This window comes from Bombina bombina, chromosome 5 (assembly GCF_027579735.1).
Source record: "Bombina bombina isolate aBomBom1 chromosome 5, aBomBom1.pri, whole genome shotgun sequence".
Lineage (NCBI taxonomy): Eukaryota > Metazoa > Chordata > Amphibia > Anura > Bombinatoridae > Bombina > Bombina bombina.
The window spans coordinates 72,255,555-72,272,949 of record NC_069503.1 but is presented as its reverse complement, the minus strand read 5'-3'; the positions used below and the strand labels follow the sequence as shown (position 1 = coordinate 72,272,949).

Below are 17,395 nucleotides of genomic sequence, written 5' to 3'. Positions count from 1 at the left end.
CCCTATAGATGTGCATTCAAATAAATGTGTTATTCACCCTAATTTCACATAGATGATCCCAAAAAAGAGAAATACATAGAAAATCCACCTGTGAGAGCCCATGTGCATGGTCTAGGGAATAATTAGATTCATACAATTGAGAAATCACTGGTCTGTACTTTTTAGTTTCCGTCATTGCCATAATAAATATATAATATATTACTGCTTGAGCTAACCCAGGTGTAGACCCTGCTAAGTAGCGTTAAGTGTACCTAGTGATGCACTGAAGTATAAGCGGCTGGTGTAGTATCATTAAAGGGACCTGAAAAATGTTTCATTCATGATTTAGGTAGAACATACTACACACTACTGGTTTCTAACTGAACACATGGGGTGAGCCAATGACAATCGGTGTGTGTGTGTGTGTATGTATGTACGTATGTACATATACCGTGTATGTATGTACATATACCGTGTGTGTATGTATGTATGTATGTACGTACGTATGTATGTACGTACGTATGTATGTAGGTACATATACCGAGTATGTGTGTGTGTATATGTATGTATGTACATATACTGTGTGTGTATGTATGTATGTATGTATGTATGTATGTACGTATGTATGTACATATACCGTGTGTGTGTGTGTATGTACATATACCGTGTGTGTGTGTATGTATGTATGTATGTACATATACCGTGTGTGTATGTATGTATGTATGTACATATACCGTGTGTGTGTATGTATGTACATATACCGTGTGTGTGTATGTATGTATGTACATATACCGCGTGTGTATGTGTGTATGTATGTACATATACCGTGTGTGTATTTATGTACATATACTGCGTGTGTATGTACGTATGTATGTACATACACCGTGTGTGTATGTATGTATGTATGTATGTACATATGTATGTATGTACATATACTGTGTGTGTATGTATGTATGTATGTACATATACCGTGTATGTATGTACATATACCGTGTGTGTGTGTATGTATGTATGTATTATGTACATATACCGTGTGTGTGTGTGTGTATGTATGTATGTATGTACGTATGTATGTATGTACATATACCGTGTATATATATCTATATATATATATATACTGCACCAATCGGCAGCTAGAACCTAGGATAAAAAGAGAAGCAAGCAAATTAAATATTAGAAGTAAATTGTAAAGTCGTTTAAAATGATATGCTCTGTCTAAATCCTGAATATCTAATGATGACTTTACCGTCCCTTTAATTACCATACAATTCTGCTATCCACTAGGGATGCACCGAACCCCAAGGCAGAACATAGAGTGATCTGAGATGTCATCGCAGAAAATGCAGCATGTCTGCAGAAAGAACAGGAACTGTTAGCACTTTAACTTTTCAGTGCTGCTCCACTTTAGGCTGTTCTTTTTAAACAGAGCTGTTCTCTGGCTACATTGTATAAGTTTTCCTTAACACAGTGCATCCAGATCGAAGTGCTGTTTGAAGACAACAATCAAATATGCAGTAGTACTGCAAAGCAGCAGTGCATTGATTGTTGTCGATTTTTGCAAGCTCGTTTCCTAGCTTTTCACAGTCTGGAAAGCTGTTTTTCTCTGAATGTAAGCTGTTCATATGAGCAATGCACCTTTTTTATTGCTACATTTCTATGTTAGACTAAGAGAAAAGGAAACAAATTAATTCAAGAGACATTTTACAATTACTTTTTTTGTCTGCAGTTAATTTGCAATGCAATTTTCAACTACTGCACTAGATTATACAACTTTAAATATTGCTTTATTCTCCAGTTAACCAACACATTGCAATTGATCTGGTGCTTTAGTGTAACTGACAAATTTACAATTTTATTTTATTTAAAAATGACCTGCAGAAAAATTTTCACTAAAAAAATCTCATCGCAGAAAGTGAAAAAAAGTTCGGTCTCTGGGGCACCGAAATATCAGCCGCAGAAACGTTTCAGCAGAAAATAGCAATTTCGGTTATTTTGCTTTTCGGGTTTTTTTTGCCTATTTTCAGTAAAATGATTGTGTATTACAAATGTGATGCTAGAGCTGCTCTTGACTTACTGTTCTGCATACAATAATAGTTTTCTAGGGCTATACTTTATTTGGTATAAAAAAAACTGTTACATCTGATTCTGTTATACAGAACTACAGAATAATACAGTATATTGATATTTAATATTGTTTTACGTAGGGATGCACAAACTTTATAGCGAAAAAATGCTATCGTTTTTTTCTTTCGTTTTTTTTGTTTAGTTTTTTTGTTGCTTTTTTTCTTGGTAAAATTATTGTGTAGCATATTATTGTTTTAGTGTGTTACTGTCAATAAAAGTGTGTTTTTTTTATTGGCTTGCAGTTTTTCAATTCAGATTCATTCATTAAAGGGACATGAAAAACAAAAATGTTTTTTCATGATTCAGATAGAGAATACAATTTTAAACAACTTTACAATTTAGTTCTATTATTTAATTGGCTTCCTTCTCTTGTCATCCTTTGCTGAAAGGTTTATATTGGCAAGCTCGGGAGCAGCAGAGAACCTAGGTTCTAGCTGTTGATTGGTGGCTGAACATATATATCGATTGTGATTGGCTCACCCATGAGTTCAGTAAGAAACCATTAGTGCATTGCTGCTTCTTCAACAAATGATACCAAGAGAATGAAACAAATTGGATAATAGAAGTAAATTAGAAAGTTGTTTAAAATTGTATTTTCTAACTGAATCGTGAGAGAAAAATGAAGGTTTCATGTCCCTTTTAAATAGTCTAATTATGCAAAAAAAATATATTTCAAAATAATTTGAAAAAAAAACATTTTCGTTTTTTGGCCAAGTGCATCCTAGATCTTTGGGTTCAGTTTCGGTCCAGAATTTCTATTTCTGTGCATCACTACCATCCTCTAATATACAGAGCAGCAGATGATTCATATAAGGGACACGTGAAGCATTCCAGCTTTAACCCTTTAGCAGGCACAAAGGGTCCTCACTGTAAGCCTTTTTTGTTTAAATTTACACTTTGTGTTTTACCAGAGAGTGGCCACATTGTTGATTATGTTTTGTAATTTACACACAGATATGTACTTATTAAATCACACTATAAAACCTGGGTACATTTACACACAGATATGTATTTATTAAATCACACTATAAAGCCTGGATACATTTACACACAGATATACTTATTAAATCACACTATAAAGCCTGGATACATTTACACACAAATGTACGTATTAAATCACACTATAAAGCCTGGATACATTTGCACACAGATGTACTTATTAAATCACACTATAAAGCCTGGGTACATTTACACACAGATATGTACTTATTAAATCACACTATAAAGCCTGGGTACATTTACACACAGATGTACTTATTAAATCACACTATAAAGCCTGGGTACATTTACACACAGATATGTACTTATTAAATGACACTATAAAGCCTGGATACATTTACACACAAATGTACGTATTAAATCACACTATAAAGCCTGGATACATTTGCACACAGATGTACTTATTAAATCACACTATAAAGCCTGGGTACATTTACACACAGATATGTACTTATTAAATCACACTATAAAGCCTGGGTACATTTACACACAGATGTACTTATTAAATCACACTATAAAGCCTGGATACATTTACACACAGATATGTACTTATTAAAGCGCACTATAAAGCCTGGATACATTTACACACAGATGTACTTATTAAATCACACTGTAAAGCTTGGGTACATTTACACACAGATGTACTTATTAAAGCACACTATAAAGCCTGGGTACATTTACACACAGATGTGTACTTATTAAATCACACTATAAAGCCTAAGTACATTTACACACAGATGTACTTATTAAATCACACTATAAAGCCTGGGTACATTTACACACAGATATGTACTTATTAAATGACACTATAAAGCCTAAGTACATTTACACACAGATATGTACTTATAAAAGCGCACTATAAAGCCTGGATACATTTACACACAGATGTACTTATTAAATCACACTGTAAAGCTTAGGTACATTTACACACAGATGTACTTATTAAAGCACACTATAAAGCCTGGGTACATTTACACACAGATGTACTTATTAAATCACACTATAAAGCCTGGGCACATTTACACACAGATGTGTACTTATTAAATCATACTATAAAGTCTGGGTACATTTACACACAGATGTACTTATTAAATCAGACTATAAAGCCTGGGTACATTTACACACAGATGTGTACTTATTAAATCACACTATAAAGTCTGGGTACATTTACAAACAGATGTACTTATTAAATCACACTATAAAGCCTGGGTACATTTACACACAAATGTACTTATTAAATCACACTATAAAGCCTGGGTACATTTACACACAAATGTACTTATTAAATTACACTATAAAGCCTGAGTACATTTGCACACAGATGTACTTATTAAATCACACTATAAAGCCTGAGTACATTTGCACACAGATGTACTTATTAAATCACACTATAAAGCCTGGGTACATTTGGACACAGATGTACTTATTAAATCGTACTTTAAAGCCTGGGTACATTTACACAAAGATGTACTTATTAAATCACACTATAAAGCCTGGGTACATTTACACACAGATGTACTTATTAAAGCACACTATAAAGCATGGGTACATTTACACACAGATGTACTTATTAAAGCACACTATAAAGCCTGGGTACATTTACACACAGATGTACTTATTAAAGCTCACTATAAAGTCATGATACATTTACACACAGATGTACTTATTAAATCACACTATAAAGCCTGGGTACATTTACACACAGATGCACTTATTAAAGCACACTATAAAGCCTGGGTACATTTACACACAGATGTACTTATTAAATCACACTATAAAGCCTGGGTACATTTACAAACAGATGCACTTATTAAATCACACTATAAAGCCTGGGTACATTTACACACAGATGTACTTATTAAATCACACTATAAAGCCTGGATACATTTACACACAGATGTACTTATCAAATCACACTATAAAGCCTAAGTACATTTACACACAGATGTACTTATTAAATCACACTATAAAGCCTAAGTACATTTACACACAGATGTACTTATTAAATCACACTATAAAGCCTGTGTACATTTACACACATATATGTACTTATTAAATCACACTATAAAGCCTGGGTACATTTACACACAGATGTACTTATTAAATCACACTATAAAGCCTGGGTACATTTACACACAGATGTACTTATTACATCACACTATAAAGCCTGGGTACAATTACACACAGATGTACTTATTAAATCACACTATAAAGCCTGGGTACATTTACACACAGATGTACTTATTAAATAACACTATAAAGCCTGGATACATTTACACACAGATGTACTTATTAAAGCACACTATAAAGCCTGGGTACATTTACACACAGATGTACTTATTACATCACACTATAAAGCCTGGGTACAATTACACACAGATGTACTTATTAAAGCACACTATAAAGCCTAGGTACATTTACACACAGGTGTACTTATTAAAGCACACTATAAAGCCTGGGTACATTTACACACAGATGTACTTATTAAAGCACACTATAAAGCCTGGGTACATTTACACACAGATGTACTTATTAAATCACACTATAAAGCCTGGGTACATTTACACACAAATGTACGTATTAAATCACACTATAAAGCCTGCATACATTTACACACTGATGTACTTATTAAAGAACACTATAAAGCCTGGGTACATTTACACACAGATGTACTTATTAAATCACACTATAAAGCCTGGGTACTTTTACACACAGATGTACTTATTAAATCACACTATAAAGCCTGGGTACATTTAAACACAGATGTACTTATTAAAGCTCACTATAAAGTCATGATACATTTACACACAGATATGTACTTATTAAATCACACTATAAAGCCTGGGTACATTTACACACAGATGCACTTATTAAATCACACTATAAAGCCTGGGTACATTTACACACAGATGTACTTATTAAATCACACTATAAAGCCTGGATACATTTACACACAGATGTACTTATTAAATCACACTATAAAGCCAAGTACATGTACACACAGATGTACTTAGTAAATCACACTATAAAGCCTAAGTACATTTACACACAGATGTACTTATTACATCACACTATAAAGCCTGGGTACATTTACACACAGATGTACTTATTAAAGCACACTATAAAGCCTGGGTACATTTACACACAGATGTACTTATTAAAGCACACTATAAAGCCTGGGTACATTTACACACAGATGCACTTATTAAATCACACTATAAAGCCTTAGGTACATTTACACACAGATGTACTTATTAAATCACACTATAAAGCCTGGATACATTTACACACAGATGTACTTATTAAATCACACTATAAAGCCAAGTACATTTACACACAGATGTACTTAGTAAATCACACTATAAAGCCTAAGTACATTTACACACAGATGTACTTATTACATCACACTATAAAGCCTGGGTACATTTACACACAGATGTACTTATTAAAGCACACTATAAAGCCTGGGTGCATTTACACACAGATGTACTTATTAAAGCACACTATAAAGCCTGGGTACATTTACACACAGATGTACTTATTAAAGCACACTATAAAGCCTGGATACATTTACACACAGATGTACTTATTAAATCACACTATAAAGCCTGGGTACATTTACACACAGATGTACTTATTAAAGCACACTATAAAGCCTGGGTACATTTACACACAGATGTGTACTTATTAAAGCACTCTATAAAGTCTGGGTACATTTACACACAGATATACTTATTAAATCACACTATAAAACCTGGGTACATTTACACACAGATGTACTTATTAAATCACACTGTAAAGCCTGGGTACATTTACACACAGATGTACTTATTAAATCACACTGTAAAGCCTGGGTACATTTACACACAGATGTACTTATTAAATCACACTATAAAGCCTGGGTACATTTACACACAGATGTACTTATTAAATCACACTATAAAGCCTGGGTACATTTACACACAGATGTACTTATTAAATCACACTATAAAGCCTGGATACATTTACACACAGATGTACTTATTAAGTCACACTATAAAGCCTGGATACATTTACACACAGATGTACTTATTAAATCACACTATAAAGCATGGGAACATTTACACACATATACTGTATGTACTTATTAAAGCACACTATAAATCATAGGTACATTATACACACAGATGTACTTATTAAATCACACTATAAAGCCTGGATACATTTATACACAGATGTACATATTATAGCACACTATAAAGCCTGGGTACATTTACACACAGATGTACTTATTATAGCACACTATAAAGTCTGGGTACATTTACACACAGATGTACTTATTAAATCACACTATAAAGCCTGGGTACATTTACAAACAGATGTACTTATTAAATCACACTATAAAGCCTGGGTACATTTACAAACAGATGCCCTTATTAAATAACACTATAAAGTCTGGGTACATTTACACACAGATGTACTTATTAAATCACACTATAAAGCCTGGGTACATTTACACACAGATGTACTTATTAAATCACACTATAAAGCCTGGGTACATTTACACACAGATGTACTTATTAAATCACACTATAAAGCCTGGGTACATTTACAAACAGATGTACTTATTAAATCACACTATAAAGCCTGGGTACATTTACAAACAGATGCCCTTATTAAATCACACTATAAAGCCTGGATACATTTACACACAGATGTACTTATTAAGTCACACTATAAAGCCTGGATACATTTACACACAGATGTACTTATTAAATCACACTATAAAGCCTGGATACATTTACACACAGATGTACTTATTAAATCACACTATAAAGCCTGGGTACATTTACACACAGATGTATACTTATTAAATCACACTATAAAGCCTGGGTACATTTACACACAGATGTATACTTATTTAAGCACACTATAAAGCCTGGGTACATTTACACACAGATGTACTTATTAAATCACACTATAAAGCCTGGGTACATTTACACACATATGTACTTATTAAATCACACTATAAAGCCTGGATACATTTACACACAGATGTACTTATTAAATCACACTATAAAGCCTGGGTACATTTACAAACAGATGTACTTATTAAATCACACTATAAAGCCTGGGTACATTTACAAACAGATGCCCTTATTAAATCACACTATAAAGCCTGGATACATTTACACACAGATGTACTTATTAAGTCACACTATAAAGCCTGGATACATTTACACACAGATGTACTTATTAAATCACACTATAAAGCCTGGATACATTTACACACAGATGTACTTATTAAAGCACACTATAAAGCCTGGGTACATTTACACACCGATGTACTTATTAAAGCACACTATAAAGCCTGGGTACATTTACACACAGATGTACTTATTAAATCACACTGTAAAGCCTGAGTACATTTACATACAGATGTACTTATTAAAGCACACTATAAAGCCTGGGTACATTTACACACAGATATGCACTTATTAAAGCACACTATAAAGCCTGGGTACATTTACACACAGATGTACTTATTAAATCACACTGTAAAGCCTGAGTACATTTACATACAGATGTACTTATTAAATCACACTATAAAGCCTGAGTACATTTACACACAGATATGTACTTATTAAAGCACACTATAAAGCCTGAGTACATTTACACACAGATATGTACTTATTAAAGCACACTATAAAGCCTGGGTACATTTACACACAGATGTACTTATTAAATCACACTATAAAGCCTGGGTACATTTACACACAGATGTACTTATTAAATCACATTATAAAGCCTGGGTACATTTACACACAGATGTACTTATTAAAGCACACTATAATGCCTGGGTACATTTACACACAGATGTTCTTATTAAAGCACACTATAAAGCCTGGGTACAGATACACAGATGTGTACTTAATAAATCACACTATAAAGCCTGGGTACATTTACACACAGCTGTACTTATTAAATCACACTATAAAGCCTGGGTACATTTACACACAGATATGTACTTATTAAATCACACTATAAAGCCTGGGTACATTTACACACAGATATGTACTTATTAAATCACACTATAAAGCCTGGGTACATTTACACACAGATATGTACTTATTAAATCACACTATAAAGCCTGGGTACATTTACACACAGATGTACTTATTAAATCACACTATAAAGCCTGGGTACATTTACACACAAATGTACTTATTAATTCACACTATAAACCCTGGGTACATTTACACACAGATATGTACTTATTAAATCACACTGTTAAGCCTGGGTACATTTACACACAGATGTACTTATTAAATCACACTATAAAGCCTGGGTACATTACACACAGATGTACTTATTAATCACACTATAAAGCCTGGGTACATTACACACAGATGTACTTATTAAAGCACACTATAAAGCCTGGGTACATTTACACACCGATGTACTTATTAAAGCACACTATAAAGCCTGGGTACATTACACACAGATATGTACTTATTAAATCACACTATAAAACCTGGGTACATTTACACACAGATGTACTTATTAAATCACACTATAAAGCCTGGGTACATTTACACACAGATGTACTTATTAAATCACACTATAAAGCCTGGGTACATTTACACACAGATGTACTTATTAAATCACACTATAAAGCCTGGGTACATTTACACACAGATGTGTACTTATTAAATCACACTATAAAGCCTGGGTACATTTACACACAGGCATGTACTTATTAAAGCACACTATAAAGCCTGTGTACATTTACACACAGATATGTACTTATTAAATCACACTATAAAGCCTGGGTACATTTACACACAGATGTACTTATTAAATCACACTATAAAGCCTGGGTACATTTACACACAGATGTGTACTTATTAAATCACACTATAAAGCCTGGGTACATTTACACACAGGCATGTACTTATTAAAGCACACTATAAAGCCTGGGTACATTTACACACAGGCATGTACTTATTAAAGCACACTATAAAGCCTGTGTACATTTACACACAGATGTGTACTTATTAAATCACACTATAAAGCCTGGGTACATTTACACACAGGCATGTACTTATTAAATCACACTATAAAGCCTGGGTACATTTACACACAGATGTACTTATTAAATCACACTATAAAGCCTGGGTACATTTACACACAGATGTACTTATTAATACTCACTATAAAGCCTGGGTACATTTACACACAGATGTACTTATTAAATCACACTTTAAAGCCTGGGTACATTTACACACAGATGTACTTATTAAATCACACTATAAAGCCTGGTTACAGTTACACACAGATGTACTTATTAAATCACACTATAAAGCCTGGTTACAGTTACACACAGATGTACTTATTAAATCACACTATAAAGCCTGGTTACAGTTACACACAGATGTACTTATTAAATCACACTATAAAGCCTGGGTACATTTACACACAGACGTACTTATTAAATCACACTATAAAGCCTGGGTACATTTACACACAGATGTATACTTATTAAATCTCACTATAAAGCCTGGGTACATTTACACACAGATGTACTTATTAAATCACACTATAAAGCCTGGGTACATTTACACACAGATGTAATTATTAAATCACACTATAAAGCCTGGGTACATTTACACACAGATGTAATTATTAAATCACACTATAAAGCCTGGGTACATTTACACACAGATGTAATTATTAAATCACACTATAAAGCCTGAGTACATTACACACAGATGTGTACTTAATAAATCACACTATAAAGCCTGGGTACATTTACACAGATGTGTACTTAATAAATCACACTATAAAGCCTGGGTACATTTACACACAGATATGTACTTATTAAATCACACTATAGAGCCTGGGTACATTTACACACCGATGTACTTATTAAAGCACACTATAAAGCCTGGGTACATTTAGACATATGTGTACTTATTAAATCACACTATAAAGCCTGGGTACATTTACACACAGATGTACTTATTAAATCACACTATAAAACCTGGATACATTTACACACAGATGTACTTATTAAATCACACTATAAAGCCTGTGTACATTTACACACAGATGTGATTATTAAACCACACTATAAACCCTGGGTACATTTACACACAGATGTACTTATTAAATCACACTATAAAGCCTGGATACATTTACACACAGATGTACTTATTAAATCACACTATAAAGCCTGTGTACATTTACACACAGATGTAATTATTAAATCACACTATAAAGCCTGGGTACATTTACACACAGATGTAATTATTAAATCACACTATAAAGCCTGGGTACATTTACACACAGATGTACTTATTAAATCTCACTATAAAGCCTGAGTACATTACACACAGATGTGTACTTAATAAATCACACTATAAAGCCTGGGTACATTTACACAGATGTGTACTTATTAAATCACACTATAAACCCTGGGTACATTTACAAACAGATGTACTTATTAAATCACACTTTAAAGCCTGGGTACATTTACACACAGATGTGTACTTATTAAATCACACTTTAAAGCCTGGGTACATTTACACACAGATGTACTTATTAAATCACACTATAAAGCCTGGGTACATTTACACACAGATGTACTTATTAAATCACACTATAGAGTCTGGGTACATTTACACACAGATGTACTTATTACATCACACTATAAAGCCTGGGTACATTTACACACATATGTACTTATTATATCACACTATAAAGCCTGGGTACATTTACACACAGGTGCACTTATTAAATCACACTATAATGCCTGGGTACATTTACACACAGATGTACTTATTAAATCACACTATAAAGCCTGGATACATTTACACACAGATGTACTTATTAAATCACACTATAAAGCCGGGGTACATTACACACAGATGTACTTATTAAATCACACTATAAAGCCTGGGTACATTTACACACAGATGTAATTATTAAATCACACTATATAGCCAGGGTCTGTGTTGCTGTTTGTTTAATATGAACCAGTATTTAACTTACAAAAAAATTATTAAAGGGACATGAACCCCAATTTTTTTTTGACTGTTTAAATCAAACAGCTGCATCCACAATCTTAAATTATCATAAGATCACTGCTTCTTATCCTCTCAAACCATTTCAAGCATTAGATAATACAGTTAGTGAAAAAATAATAAAATTATCAAATTATTAGTATTGATATATTCAGCTTTGTATCTCATATGTATCTAATCAGGGGCGCACTGACAAGTCGGGGAAATCGGCCCTTGCCCGAGGGCCCGACATCTTAAGGGCCCCTCTCCACTACAGGTAGATGCAGCAGCACTAAGTTTTTTTATTATTGTTATTTTATATTAATATTTATTTTGTTGATATTTGGCTGGAAGGAACTTTCTGGAGTGGGGAGGAGTAGCGTTCACATTTGTGCGCTGGAGGTGCGAAAGGTCCGTTGGCTAATGCAGAGTAAGGGAAGAGACTGAAGTCAGACTGTGGTGAAGTGGAAGGAGGTAAGTCCTGGCATGGCTGACAGGCAATATACAGCCCAGCCCCGGCAATATGTGGACTGGATGAGTCCGGTCCACATATTAGACACTTCCAGGCTTTAGCTCCACCCACCAAGGCACTGTACGCAGGCCACCAGTTACTTAGCTCTGAGGCGGCAGCAGGCAGGAAGAATAGCGTGTGGTGCAAGGGCATTCAGTGAACTGCATAGGGATTGCAGAGAAACCAACAGCATTAGAAATGTAATGTTGCAATGCAGCTGTAGTTCACAAGTGTCTTCATGCAGGGAGCTGGACAGAAAACAGCCCTGCCTACTTGCGTGAGTATATTGTGTTTGCAGAGAGCTGATGTTTTGGGGAGCAAGGTGTTAGTAGCTTTACTATATGGGAAACTCTTATGGTAGGGCTAACAATGCCGCGCGCGCGCGCAGAGCAGGCAGCAAGGGAGGAGATACCCGGATGGCCACGTGGATCAAGGAAAGGAGCCCCCGGCCTACCTTCCATGCCCTGCTGGCCTGAGATGAACCCAGGCGAAGGTGACCTAACCGGGCTCCGCTGAGAAAAGCGGAGCTCCGGTGAATGTAGCAGCATGTCATCCGCTGCCCCCCTCGCCAGGTCCGCAGCAAATGCTGCCACCAGGGACCTGGGAGGCGGAACACTGGGAACCGGGAGGGAAGACCCAGATAGATTAGTCATTGAAAAACGGGTGGGAAAGTCCAGAGGCCCCAGGGTTAAAATAGGAGCAGAAAAAGAAATTACAGCAGAGGAAACCAAGCTAGGAAGGGAGACAGGGGCAGAAAAGATAGGCCCAGAAGAAGGACTAGACACAGGGATAGAATAGATAGGCAGAAAAGCTGTAGTAACAGGAAAGGCCCCAGCAGCAGAAAATACTGCAGGGGAAGAAATAGAAATAGGTACAGAAGACAGCGTAGAAACAATAGGGGGGTCACAGATGACCACAAAATCACCAGCTGCTGTAACAACTGTCCTCTTCTTCTTTTACTTTCTGTTTTACTTTCCTTTTATCACGTCTGAATCTCCTCCCCTTATTCTCTTTCTGTCAGCAAACTACACTCCCATTTAACCCTTTCCACTCTTTCCTTCCTTCAGCATAAATTCCCCCTTAATTTGTTTCGTCCCTAAATAGGTCCTACACTTTTCGTGTGCTGAGTGCTCATGTGACATCCTGCTGTGCTGCCTGCAGACCGGGCGAGTGAGAGAAAGGTGAGCCTGTCATTTGTTTTTTCAACTGTGCAATCTGTTTCTCCTTGTGAGCCATAGATCTTCCAATGAAAATATCAGGTGGTCTAACCTGGGGGCAGATTTATACAGGCAGCATATGCTAAAGAGGTAGTGAGGTACTATGATAACGTTTTAATTATAGCAGCTTCAATCAGTCTTGCCATTCCTATGCATGCAATTCTCTTCTGATAACCCTTGCCCTCTTAGTGTGGGTCTGACACTCTTTAGTGTCCATAAACCTACATATGATTCAGCACCTACCTTCAGCGTTATATGGTGTATTATGGCAGCCTAGAGGGTCCACTGTATCCAGTTAATACCATAATACATACAATCTCTCCAGCACCAGTAGAAAATAAAAAGCAATCTTTTTTTCCAGCTTTGGGTCAATGAACAGCAACTACCCTTTAGTGTCCAGCAGCTAAATAATTGTCCTAGTTAACTCAAAAATAGTGAACCCTGAAAAAATTAAAAGGTTCAAGACCTTTGTATTTAAATGATTGTTTTATTTATGTCTTGGTTTTCTCAGTATTTTTATAATGGATATTTTTGCCCTCAGAAAATGTAAATAATTCTATTAACCATAAATGATATGCAGGTAACCTCCAAAATGTACATTCTGAAGAAATTGTTAACGACAACCATTTAACATGCTTAATCTATGTAACTTGTAAAAACTTAGTACACTCTATTAAATTGTTGTCTAAGTTTTCAGACCTAGTATGAGACAAAACAAATCTCTTGTCAGCTGTAAATAAAGCCTCGTGTTTTAAGAATTAAAAGGCATAATGCAATGTTTTGTTGTTTAACGCCATGCTATCTTTTGTATGCCAGAAGGAATATTAATATATTTTTTTCAAATTGCTTTTATTAAAAATGCTAGTGTAATAATGCCATCCTCTATTTTTTAAAACCTTTTTTATTCTGATAAGGTTCTTTGGTCGATTTCTGTTTCCCCCTGAAGTGGGTTATACACAAATGTAAGATCCTGCAGCAGAAGTGCTGCTAATTTGCCAGTGGAGTTGTGTACTGAGCCCCCTGGGCTAAAAGTCACCATTCCTCCTCTGATTATGAGTAAAGCACTTTCTTCCTGTCTCTCACAGTGCAGCCAGGCTAAGCGATCTCTTCTGCTTTGCCCTCCCCCTCCAGCGCGGAGCTGTCACTGTTGTCTGCGGAGCTGTCACATTTGTCTATAGTGAGTTTAGACAGCATACAAGAGGGATTCAAGTATACCAGACAATAATGAATGTAATGTGTTTGTGGGGCATCTCATACTGTCAGCAGCCCAGAATACTTTTCTTTTCCCTTGCTGCTTTTTTTTGTAGCCTGGCTGGTCTAGTAATAGGTTCCTAGCCAGCTTCTCCCTGCTATAGTAGCTTCATTCTGTAACGCCCCCATTTATGCTGATTGAGGTGACTTGTGTCTCTTGAGTTGCTAAGAGTAAAGCTCTCCTCTCATACAACTGCAAGCCCTTTGTTATCACTCACAAACATTTTGTTAACTACTTGGTTGGCAGAAGGGATGGGCTATAGAAGTCAAGCATGATTTTTAGTTTTTCTTTTTTTATACATAAAATTAAAATGTATGTTTTTGTTAGAAGAAGTGGGGGGGCAAAACCATTTCTTCCAGCAGGGCCCTTTGTTCATTAGGTCCACAACTGGTGTGGTGGGTGAGCTGAGGAAGGGAGGCAAAGGCAGCGCCATCATCTGCATCTCCCAGACTCCAACTGGTAAGTACTCCTGCCTGCTTGTTGTTCCAAAAGTGCTATGGCAAAGTAACGAGTAAGAGAAAAAGCAGCATCCAAATGATACACTCAGTGAGACTGAGGTGTTAGGTACTCAGCAGGCTCCACCTGGGTTAACTGCATTACTGTGTGGCTCAAAGCAGGATAACTGAATGTGCACTTTCTGTTGGTCAATTTATAAACTGACAATGTTAAGGGAAATGCAAAGTGCTTGATAACATTGTGGAAACATAAACACTGATGACCACCTGCTTGGAGAATGTAAAGCTGTCTATACCCCAAGGCAGATCTCTCACCTAACATGGTGATAGTGAGAGATCTGCCTTGGTGGTATGTGGCAGCTTAGAAGTTTCAAGCATGGGGTCATCTGTTTGTTTTCCATGTTGTATCAGGCACTTTGCATTTCGATTATTACAGTTTATTTTGACCCAGAGTGCACATTCAGTTATCCTTTCAGACTTTGCCACAGGAAGATCTTTGTTACAGAGGTCTGCCTGGAGCCTGTTGAGTACATCAATGTCTGCACCCATTACATATGTATCTGGTGGTACCTGCAAAATAGGACACTTCTGTAACTGCGTGTCCATAGATATTAGTGCTGCTGCTGAATTTTTTTTTTAGATTAGCAACAGTTAGTAATGTGCCCTTAGTGGTCAGCTAGTCCTTTCTTCCCTCACTCTCTTGATTACAATAATAGCACCATTAATGTTTGTCTATTCTGGCCTATCCAATTGCTCCATTCAGGCCAAAAATTGTCTCTTTATATGTCAAGTAAACATAATAGGGGTGGGGCAATGAGGGTGGGAGGGGCAGAGAAGGTAGGTAGGCGGGCAAAGAGGGGGGCCCTGCCACACTTTTGCCCGGGGGCCCTGGTTGGTCTCATTCCGCCCCTGTATCTAATAACATGTTAATATTATGCATCTGTTTACAACTAAGTGCTGTTAAAGTAACAATTCCCGGGGGCGTGTCCGGGCTATGGCCTAAGATGGCTGCTAAACTGGGAGCTCCGTGAATTAGATTTACAACCCGCCTGTAAACTAAAGCTTGAGTATCCAATCGGCAAAAATGTATACTTTAGGATATAGTAGACACTAGCTGAATGGAATTATTTACTTCTTCCCCCCCCCCCCCCCCCCCGGGAAACCGGGTAAGCAGAGTATATTGACATCCTCTGCATAAACGTTCTTAAACATGGAGGAGGACCTGTATGATAAGTTTCAAACTCTATTCATTGAATTTGAGCAGCGGATACATTACAGATTTGATCGCCTTATGGCTTTAGCAGGTGCCCCTGAAAAGAAGACTTTTTTGGGCCTGCAGAAGCAGGGGACGCAGTTTCGAATGAGCAGCATGGTGCTCAGTAGATATGTTATGAGGGCGCACCCGTTGGTGCGGTTCTATCTGAGAGGAAGCAGCAGGAGGCTGACTCTGGAGAAGAGGGCTTGAGAGGCATATGCGAATTGAGGGCTCAGCAGGATTACGGCATACCTGAGCAGAAAATGACTGTGACCGGAAGGTCTATTCCCAGCACGCAGGACAAGGCGGAGGCCCATAGCGACTGCTCTAAGGGGGATATCCAGATTACTGCTACTTGCTTGGCTGTGCGGGGGAGAGCGGCCAGCTCCCCAACGTATAGCTGTGCGGATGAGTACCGGGTGCTCCCGATGTTACCCTATTACTCTAGGACTCTACATAGGCTGTGGCCTAGAGCTGTGGTGTGCGCTGGGCTTAAATAAAGACTCAGCCCCAAACTTGATGGATTCCTTACCGGGTGGTTCTCGGGACAGAGTTGGTG

The 17,395-nt window shown here is 36.6% G+C and overlaps 1 protein-coding gene across 1 annotated transcript in view; it reads left to right on the top strand.

Moving 5' to 3' along the window:
- The first annotated feature begins 12,499 nt into the window (after positions 1 to 12,499).
- The window catches only part of LOC128659896 (gastrula zinc finger protein XlCGF26.1-like), a 56,837-nt gene continuing 51,941 nt past the window's right edge, over positions 12,500 to 17,395 (top strand). The window contains exons 1-2 of the mRNA XM_053713483.1: positions 12,500 to 12,620; positions 13,762 to 13,838. The gene's annotated coding sequence lies outside the window, so the exon portion shown is untranslated. The remainder of the gene's footprint in view (positions 12,621 to 13,761; positions 13,839 to 17,395) is intronic.